The sequence below is a fragment of the Pleurodeles waltl genome, chromosome 9, assembly GCF_031143425.1.
Source record: "Pleurodeles waltl isolate 20211129_DDA chromosome 9, aPleWal1.hap1.20221129, whole genome shotgun sequence".
NCBI lineage: Eukaryota > Metazoa > Chordata > Amphibia > Caudata > Salamandridae > Pleurodeles > Pleurodeles waltl.
This window is the reverse complement of record NC_090448.1, coordinates 1,008,422,043-1,008,431,516: the sequence shown is the minus strand read 5'-3', so window position 1 is coordinate 1,008,431,516 and position 9,474 is coordinate 1,008,422,043. Positions and strand designations below refer to the sequence as shown.

The 9,474-nt window shown below is 40.9% G+C and overlaps 1 long non-coding RNA gene across 1 annotated transcript in view; it reads right to left on the bottom strand.

Moving 5' to 3' along the window:
• Nucleotides 1–847: 847 nt before the first annotated feature.
• Nucleotides 848–9,474, bottom strand: part of LOC138258767 (uncharacterized) — a 56,199-nt gene continuing 47,572 nt past the window's right edge. Inside the window, exon 3 of the long non-coding RNA XR_011198555.1 lies at nucleotides 848–915. This is a non-coding gene — a long non-coding RNA (uncharacterized lncRNA). The remainder of the gene's footprint in view (nucleotides 916–9,474) is intronic.

Genomic DNA, 9,474 nt, shown 5'->3' with positions numbered 1-9,474 from the left:
GGGCTGAGCACAGGTAATCCTAAATACTCTAGAAATAATCAGATTGTTTACTTTTACATAGAAAAGCTACTAACAGGCCCAAATCCTGAAATTAAGGACTATAGTTTAGTGGGAAAGAGGTAATCCCAGTTTAGCGCTCTAATCAGGGACGAAGGGGTCAAGGTAGTACATATAGTTTTTAACCTATTCTTTACCTTTCAGTAAGGCTACACACGAACATCATTGATCACTACAGATGACAGAAGACATAGCGAGGCATCCTACAAACAGAGTGGCCAGTTCAAGCAGAACTCTCAAACACAATATGGGACAACCCTGCATCTCTAGGAACCTGGGTAACAATATATATAGTGAACAACGGTTCCCCCGGAGGAAGCCCAAAGCCTGTACTTTCTAGGCCAAAATGCAATCTGGTTGGTGATTTCAGAAACCAGTTGTTTAATAATGTTTGTACATATTTCTATGTATACATATATGCATCCATACAATATATATGAACAGTTTCATTGCTAGGTGCACCAAATGAATGGTGCAGTGATCATGATTAATGAGAAATAATGAATAACAGTGCACAATAGTATATAAAAACAGAAGTTGTTGACTTAAAAAGTTAAATCTTTCTTAAAAAATAGGCCTAAAATCTCCATATAACTTCCAAAATTAAGTGTACATTTATTAATCTAAACATTCATACATTGATGTTTTGACCCCTATGAAAGCATTTGGTGAGGAGTCTTCATCAGAGCCATACTGGTAGTAGCCTACATTTGTTGAAATGATAAAAAGAAATATCAATCTTACTTTGAATAAGGTTAAACTGGCTAAAGTGTTGGGATGACCAGTCTTACCTCTTAACCAGGGGTCTAATGCACGAAGATTACTTTCTTGGCACCTACATTCCACAAACATATGGATCTGAAATGAACAAATCCATGAACAGTCAACTCGACATCCAATGCACTTCAAATTGAGAAAATTGTCTTACACAAAAAAAACTTTAAGAAAACATCGCCTTATGCCACCACAATGTGACAAAGGCAAATGTGCTTTTAACGAGTGTCAAATAAATGGGAATAAAAGGCTCTCTCAATGGACAGTTCACTGGGTGTTGAACATCACCAACACATATAAAAATGATTAGGGAAAGGCCCGCATGCCATAGATGAACCGGACAAAAGTGCATTTGAAAGAAACTCTGGAAAACAAGAGGTAAAAAGAGGGGTAAAATAGCTCAACCACTTATGGAGACCAATCAACGAGCAAAGGCTTCCATATCTACAGTAAATAAATAAATACCAGAATAGTTCATTAGAGCCATAGGAAGTATCAAAAATAGTAACATTGAAATATTGTGCCATCTATTGGACACACTATTCATATAGAAACGCTGTGGCTGTCAGACTCTGATTAAATAAAAGCGGGCATAGAACAGCTAAACGTGGCCTCCTAAAAATAACCTGCCAGATGCGTAGTGTGCACATAGTCTGTCAGACCAAATGAGAGGCCAAATAGGGCAAAAAAAACTAAAGAAAAGGCTCAGTGTTACGGCATGGACAAAGCTTAATTCACCATGCTGTCAGATAAAAATGTGAGATCTCAAAAGTTTGTATTTAACTCTGAAACAAACATGAACTACAATAGAAATAGAAAAAATACCTAAAGCATCCATGGTGGAAATGGCTCTTTCTGCAGGGTTTTCCCCAAACATTTTGCCTTTCTCCTATTTTCTGACCCTCTTTTTGTTGGCTTTAGGAATCTGGGCACTTTACCACTGTTAATCAGTGCTAAGTGCATGTACTCTCTCCCCTAAAACTTTGTATAATTGGAGTACACCTATTTTGGCTTATTTAATTTACCCATAAGTCCCCTGTAAAGTGGTATATCATATACCCAGGGCTTGCAAGTTAAATGCTATTAGTCGGGCTGCAGTGCTAATAGCGCCACCCACAGAAGTAGCCTTTCAAACTTGTCTCAGGCTTGCATTGTAGTGCCTGCATGCGCAGTTTACTGCCACTACTTGCCAAGGCCTGAACTCCATTTTTACTACACCTGAGTCACCACTAAGGTAGGCCCTGGATAGCATTTTGGGCGGGGTACTAAGTATGTAAAAGGTAGGACACATCTGTTCATGTGTTACATGTCCTACTGGTGATCTTGTTTATCACTGCCATGAGTGCTGCTCCTCTCACAGACTAGCACTGGGAATTCTCTTAAAGGTACTTAAGTGGTAAGTTATGATCTGTGAGGAGCAGCATGTACATGTTAGGCATGTTTGGACTGTTAGTGAGAAATCCTGCTTATTGGTGTAGGTGTTTTTTATGTTACTATTGTGGAAATGCCTCTTTTAGAAAGTGGGAATTTTACTGTGCTTATGACTCTTGTGCTTTGGGATGTATGATGGAACAATGCATGCACTTACAACGCTTGCATTTACAAAGCGGTAAGTACAATGCACGGTCATTACCAAGCATGCATTTACCACAAAATGTTTTTACCATGCATAGGCTTTTACTATGCATGTCTTTACCACAAAAAGTTCGTAGTAAAGGCATATGCATGGTAAAAAGTAGAGGTCATACATTATTATATATATATATATATATATATATATATATATATATACATATATTCTTTTTTTGTGTGCGTCCAAAAAGTAATTTACCGCACTCCAAGTTCCTTTAGGCTGATTTATTGATAAGAATAGCAACCACCAACGTGTTTCAACTCCACTTGAGTCTTACTTACAGTAAATTAGTTTTTTCATACCACCCTTAAATAGTGTGATGTCATTGTTACCACCCCATTGCATTCTGGTTATGGGAGTTTGAAATTATACAAAAGCATATATGAGTGAAATAAAAAAAAAAAATGAAAGATATCACTCAAATTAGAATCCTAAAGTTGAAAGAATGTCCAATAAAAAAATACAATTACATTACAATAATTACTTCTACATAAGTGAGACTTATAACCAATGTTATTTTCTGCATTTTAAATATGTTGCCTCCATTTTTGCAATTCTCTAAATTTTCATCATGAGAATGTTATAAATATACCTACTTGCATATTTTTATATATATGTATTTCTTTTTATATTCTTATCATTTTTTAATTTTTTGAGGATAGGATTATCACCGATCTTGTCTGACTCTATTATCAAACCATGTATTGCTTATGATGTTATCTCATATAAATAGAAAAATATAAATCATTTCAAATCTTTCATTGCTGCTTATCACATATTACAATAGTTATTAATCATTAAATGTCGGCTAACTGCCTTTACAGAATACATTTCAACATCACCTCAACAAGGAGACTAATTATTTAAACATAATAACTATAAATCCTTCAAATCCGATTCAATCATATCTGTTCTTACATTAAAATAAGTGTTATATTATCCATATCCTCCTCATTAGAACAATAATTTTATTCCAGAATGATTATTTTCCAATTGATAGAAAACTTAGCAATTGCTCACAAATGATCCAATAATGTTTGATAATCATTCAGGTCAATATTGTACTAATCCCCTCAACTATTCATTGTTGGTATAGTTGGTTCATTATAAATGTACAAAAAGTTCTTCATCTACATTTAATCCAAATGGGAGTTTTGTACGGAGTCGAATGATATACTTGCTTTCAAGTTGTCTCAACAGTAATGTTCTATTTCCTCCGTGTTCATTATTATTTACTTGTGCTAAACCAAAAAATTATATACTTTTTCAATCTGTGGTGTGGCATTTAATATGATGTCTAACCACTGCATAACTTTGATCTTGATGTTGAATTGCTCTAGTATGTTCCAGTATTCTCTTCTTCAGTGGGCAGATTGTGCTACCCACACATTGAAGTCCACATTCACATTGAATCAGATATACCACAAATTGGCTATTGCAAGTCAATCTTTGTACAATCTGTACTTCTCTTCCTTTGTAATCCACAAAAGATTTCATGTTTTTCGCAATTTGACATGCTTTGCACTTGTTAAATTTATAGAACCCAGTTACACTTTTGTTTAACCAGTTTGTTTTAGGATGTTCCACATAGTGACTTCTGATCTACATGTCTTTTAAAGATTTTGATCTCCTATAAGTTATTTCTGGTCTTGTTCCAATTATTTGTTTCAAGTCTTGATCACTCCTTAAAATCTTCCAATATCTTTTGAATTTTTTTCAATTGTCTTACTTTCTTTACTGTATGTTACTATTAGTTGCGGTCCCTCATTTTCTTCATGTTTCTTGACTTTATTATCAAATAAAGTTTGCTGACGACTTCTGTTTTGGGCTTTTAATGCTCCCGATTCTACATTCACTTTAGGGTATCCTCTCTTGAGGAATCATTGTTTAACATTGCTGAATTGTGTATCCATTTCTGCACCATTAGAACAATTTCTTCTAGTCCTCAGAAATTCCCCAAATGGAATGTTTCTTAATAGTGGTTTTGGGTGAAAGCTTGTCCCATGTAATATGCTATTTGTAGATGTTTCTTTCCTATATAACGTTGTATGCAATTGATTATTTTCCACACATACTTTAATATCTAGAAAATGTATTTGTGTTGAGCTCATGTCAAAGGTAAATTGAAGACCATAGATGTTATCATTTAGTAATTGAAAATATGATATGAAGTCTTCCTTAGATCCATTCCATATTACGAAAAGATCATTAATATACCGAAGCCACAAGACAATCCTATTCACATATTCCAGATATTGATCTTGCCATGCTATTTCTCGTTCCCACCATCCCATAGTAAGGTCTGCATAACTTGGAGATAATGAGATTCCCAAAGCTGTACCTTGTTTTTGCTTATATACTTGACTATTAAATAGGAAGACATTGTTTTCAAGACACATTTTCACCATCTCTATCAGCATCAACAAATGATTTGTTTCTTTTATGTTTCTCTGTTTCAAAAAAATATTCTAAGGCATAGAGACCAATTTCATGACAAATTGACGTATACAATGACACCACATCTATGGTTACCAAGAAAAAATCAGATTGCCACGATATATCTGCTATTGCCTTGTTATTCTTCCTGGGGGATTCTTAAGAGTTTTATTAATTTTAGGTAAAAAATATATAACGTTGGTGTAATTGGAAAATCGTGACTTAGAAATTTCAATTCTTCTGAATTAATCAACAATTCTTGATGCCATCACCTTATTGTAATGTAATTAGATTTTTTTATTGGATATTCTATCAACTTTAGGATTCAAATTTGAGTGATATTTTTCATTGTATTTTTTAAATTTCACTTTCATATATGCTTTTGTATAATGTCAAACTACCATAATCAGAATGCAATGGGGTGGTAACAATGACATCACACTATTTAAGGGTGGTATGAAAAAAACTAATTTACCGTGAGCAAGACTCAAGTGGAGTTGAAACGCGTTGGTGGTTGCTATTCTTATCAATACATCTGCCTAAAGGAACTTTGGAGTGCGGTAAATTACTTTTTGAACACAAAATATCTTTGAGGGTGGTCTCCTTTGTTACCGGCACCAGCAGCTGAGTGAGCCTTTAAGAAAATGACTCTGAGCATTTGGATAATATCTCTCTCTCTCTCTCTCTCTCTCCATATATATATATATATATATATATATATATATATATATATATATATATATATACATATAAACATGCAAACGTACCATTACACACAAAAAACCCTACCTACCCTAAACCCTAAAAATTACCTCACCACCCCTATCCCATACCTACCCTAAAACCTAAACACCCCTTACCACCCCAAATTCCATACCTAGGCAAAAACCTAAAAATGTCCTTACCACCCAAAAACCCATACACACCCTTAAATACAAAAAATGCCCTTACGACCCCAAAACCCATAACCACCCTAAAACCTAAAAATGCCCTTACCACCCCAAAACCCTTACCCACCCTAAAATCTAAAAATACCCTTACCTCCCCAAAACCGATACCCACCCCAAAACTTAAAAATGCCCTTACCACCCCAAAACCCATACCCACCCTAAAACCTAAAAATGCTCTTACCACCCCAAAACCCATATCCACCCTAAAATACAAAAAATGGCCTTACCAGCCCAAAACCTATACCCACCCTAAAACCTAAAAATACCCCTACCACCCCAAAACCCATAACCACCCTAAAAACGCAAAATTTCTTTACTAACCCAAAACCCATACCCACCCTAAAATACAAAAAATGCCCTTACCACCCCAAAACTCATACCCACCCTAAAACCTAAAAATGCCCTTCCCACCCAAAAACCCATAGCCACCCTACAACCTAAAAAAATCCCTTACCGCCCTAAAACCCATACCCACCCTAAAAACTAAAAATGCCCTCCCCACCCAAAAACCCATACCCACCCTAAAATACAAAAAATGCCCTTACCACCCCAAACCCCATATCCACCCTGAAACCTAAAAATGCCCCTACCCCCTCAAAACCCATAACCCACCCTAAAACCTAAAAATGCCCTTACCACCATAAAACCTAAAAATACCCATACCTCTCCAAAACCCATGCCCACCCTAAACCTAAAAATGCCCTTTCCACTCAAATCCCATACCCACCGTAAAACCTAAAAATGCCCTTATCACCCCAAAACACATACCCACACTAAAACCTAAACATCCCGTTACCACCCCAAATCCCATACCCACCCTAAAACTTAAAACTGCATTTACCACAAATAACTGTTACCCAGCCTAAACACGAAATTAATTGTAAAGGCATGGGTGGTGAAGGTATATTTGTGGTAAAGGCATGCGTGGTAAAGCCATGTGTGGAACACGTATATGCATTGTAAAGGCATCGTGGTAAATGCATCTTGTTGCATTTACCGCGTTGTAAGAGATGTTTGCCATGCTTTGCAGCCTGATTCGAATCCGCATCAAGGGTAGAGTGGGAGCTGGGCTTTGTGCATACTTTCCAGACAGCCATCACACAGGGTGGGTGGAGGTGTAACAGGATTGCATTTGCATACTGACTGGTTTTCCTGAGCTGTGAGAAAGTGAGTCGGGCGCACTTACATTTGTATAGGTTGTGTCCTGCCCTCACACAAAGGACTTGTTTACCCCCTACTGATGTCTGGAGCCAGGGCTAGGGTTGAGAGGGGGTGTTGTGCACTTTTAAAGTTCTTTAGAAATGCCCCCTAGATCAAAGACATTTTGAGTATAAGTATAGGGGTTGCAACCAGACGCTGCTGGCTCTGCATGCTGCACATGGCCAGAGACTGTTGTGCTGCCAGAAAGGACTGTCATTTGGACTACTAGCCTATTGGGCTAGGGGAAGAACTTTTTTTTAATGCAAAGGTATCTTGTGTGCTGGCATGCTGGCTGCCCACCTGCCCTGTGCACACCCAGGGGCCGATTGGTGAGCCCCCTCCCACTCCTGTTTGCTGTGGGAAGCCTGGGATCCTGAAGAGCCTATCTCTACAGTGGGTTTCTGCTTGGGACTGTGCTCCTCAGCTTAGGGGTGGAACAGCACTTCCTAATTTCCCCTATGTGGCCCTCAGTGCGTGGTGAGCGCTTTTGTCGAGAGGGAGTTGGATGGGCTGAGTGGGCTCTCACAAGCTGGGCTGACCAGGAGGGCCCTCTCTAAGGATAGTGTGGGGAGTGCTGTCTTCCTGGCTAAGTGAAGCGTGTGGGAAGCGCTTCCCTGCTCAAATCCTAGGACATGCCCACTGGCTGAATTGGACCGCTACACCGTATAGGTGCCCCGCTGTGCTGGGGTCATCCCTGGAGGTACCTTCCTGTTCTCCTCCCAGCCGCCGGAGTCGCTCGTTGTGCAGACGTCTCTCCATGCTGCAGTCGACTTGGCGGAGGAAGGGGGAATGAAAAAAGCTGCCACTGCAGCTGCACCACAGGCCCTGAGTGAGAGGCCCATCCGTAACTCTGAGCGCTACCGATTTGGTCGGCGGGGAGGACCGAGAGAGGTCTCCCTGCGGGAGTCAGCTGTGCTGCGCTTTGCCCATATAAGGTTTCCGAGCCAGAAGGCTCATCCCTTCCATATTCCCTCTAGTGAGGGCGCCTGCAGTGGCCACAGCAGCCGTTCAGTTTCCCACATGCGGGGGACCTGGTGAGGTCTCCCCACTGATGTGGGCTGTGTGGTTGCCCCCTGTAGGAGACTGGACTGGCTTGTAGTGAGTACCAAGGGGTACTTGCACCTTGCACCAGGCCCAGTTATCCCTTATTAGTGTATAGGGTGTCTAGCAGCTTAGGCTGATAGATAATGGTAGCTTAGCAGAGCAGCTTAGGCTGAACTAGGAGACGTGTGAAGCTACTACAGTACCACTTAGGGGGTCATTCTTAGGGGGTCATTCTGACCCTGGCGGCCGGTGGCCGCCAGGGCCACCGACCACGGGAGCACCGCCAACAGGCTGGCGGTGCTCCCACGAGCATTCTGACCGGTCAGAAGCGGCAAGTCGGCGGGCTCCCGCCGACTTACCGCTGCTCGGGGGAATCCTTCATGGCGGCGGAGCGCGCTCTGCCGCCATGAGGATTCTGACAGCCCCTACCGCCATCCTGTTCATGGCGGGAAACCCGCCATGAACAGGATGGCGGTAGGGGGTGCCGCGGGGCCCCTGGGGGCCCCTGCCGTGCCCATGCCAATGGCATGGGCACGGCAGGGGCCCCCGTAAGAGGGCCCCGCAAAGTATTTCAGTGTCTGCCTTGCAGACACTGAAATACGCGACGGGTGCAACTGCACCCGTCGCACCCCTGCAACTACGCCGGCTCAATTCTGAGCCGGCGTCCTCGTTGCAGGGGCATTTCCTCTGGGCCGGCGGGCGCTCTTTTGGAGAGCGCCCGCCGGCCCAGAGGAAATGTCTGAATGGCCGCCGCGGTCTTTTGACCGCGGTGCGGTCATTTGGCGGCGGTACTATGGCGGACGGCCTCCGCCGTCCGCCATAGTCAGAATCACCCCCTTAGTGTCATATGCACAATATCATAAGAAAACACAATACACAGTTATACTAAAAATAAAGGTACTTTATGTTTATGACAATATGCCAAAGTATCTTAGAGTGTACCCTCAGTGAGAGGATAGGAAATATACACAAGATATATATACACAATAGCAAAAATATGCAGTATAGTCTTAGAAAACAGTGCAAACAATGTATAGTTACAATAGGATGCAATGGGGACACATAGGGATAGGGGCAACACAAACCATATACTCCAAAAGTGGAATGCGAACCACGAATGGACCCCAAACCTATGTGACCTTGTAGGGGGTCGCTGGGACTATTAGAAAATAGTGAGAGTTAGAAAAATAACCCTCCCCAAGACCCTGAAAAGTGAGTGCAAAGCGCACTAAAGTTCCCCTAAGGACAAAGAAGTCGTGTTAGAGGAATAATGCAGGAAAGACACAAACCAACAATGCAACAACGATGGATTTCCAATCTAGGGTACCTGTGGAACAAGGGGACCAAGTCCAAAAGTCACGTGCAAGTCGGAGATGGGCA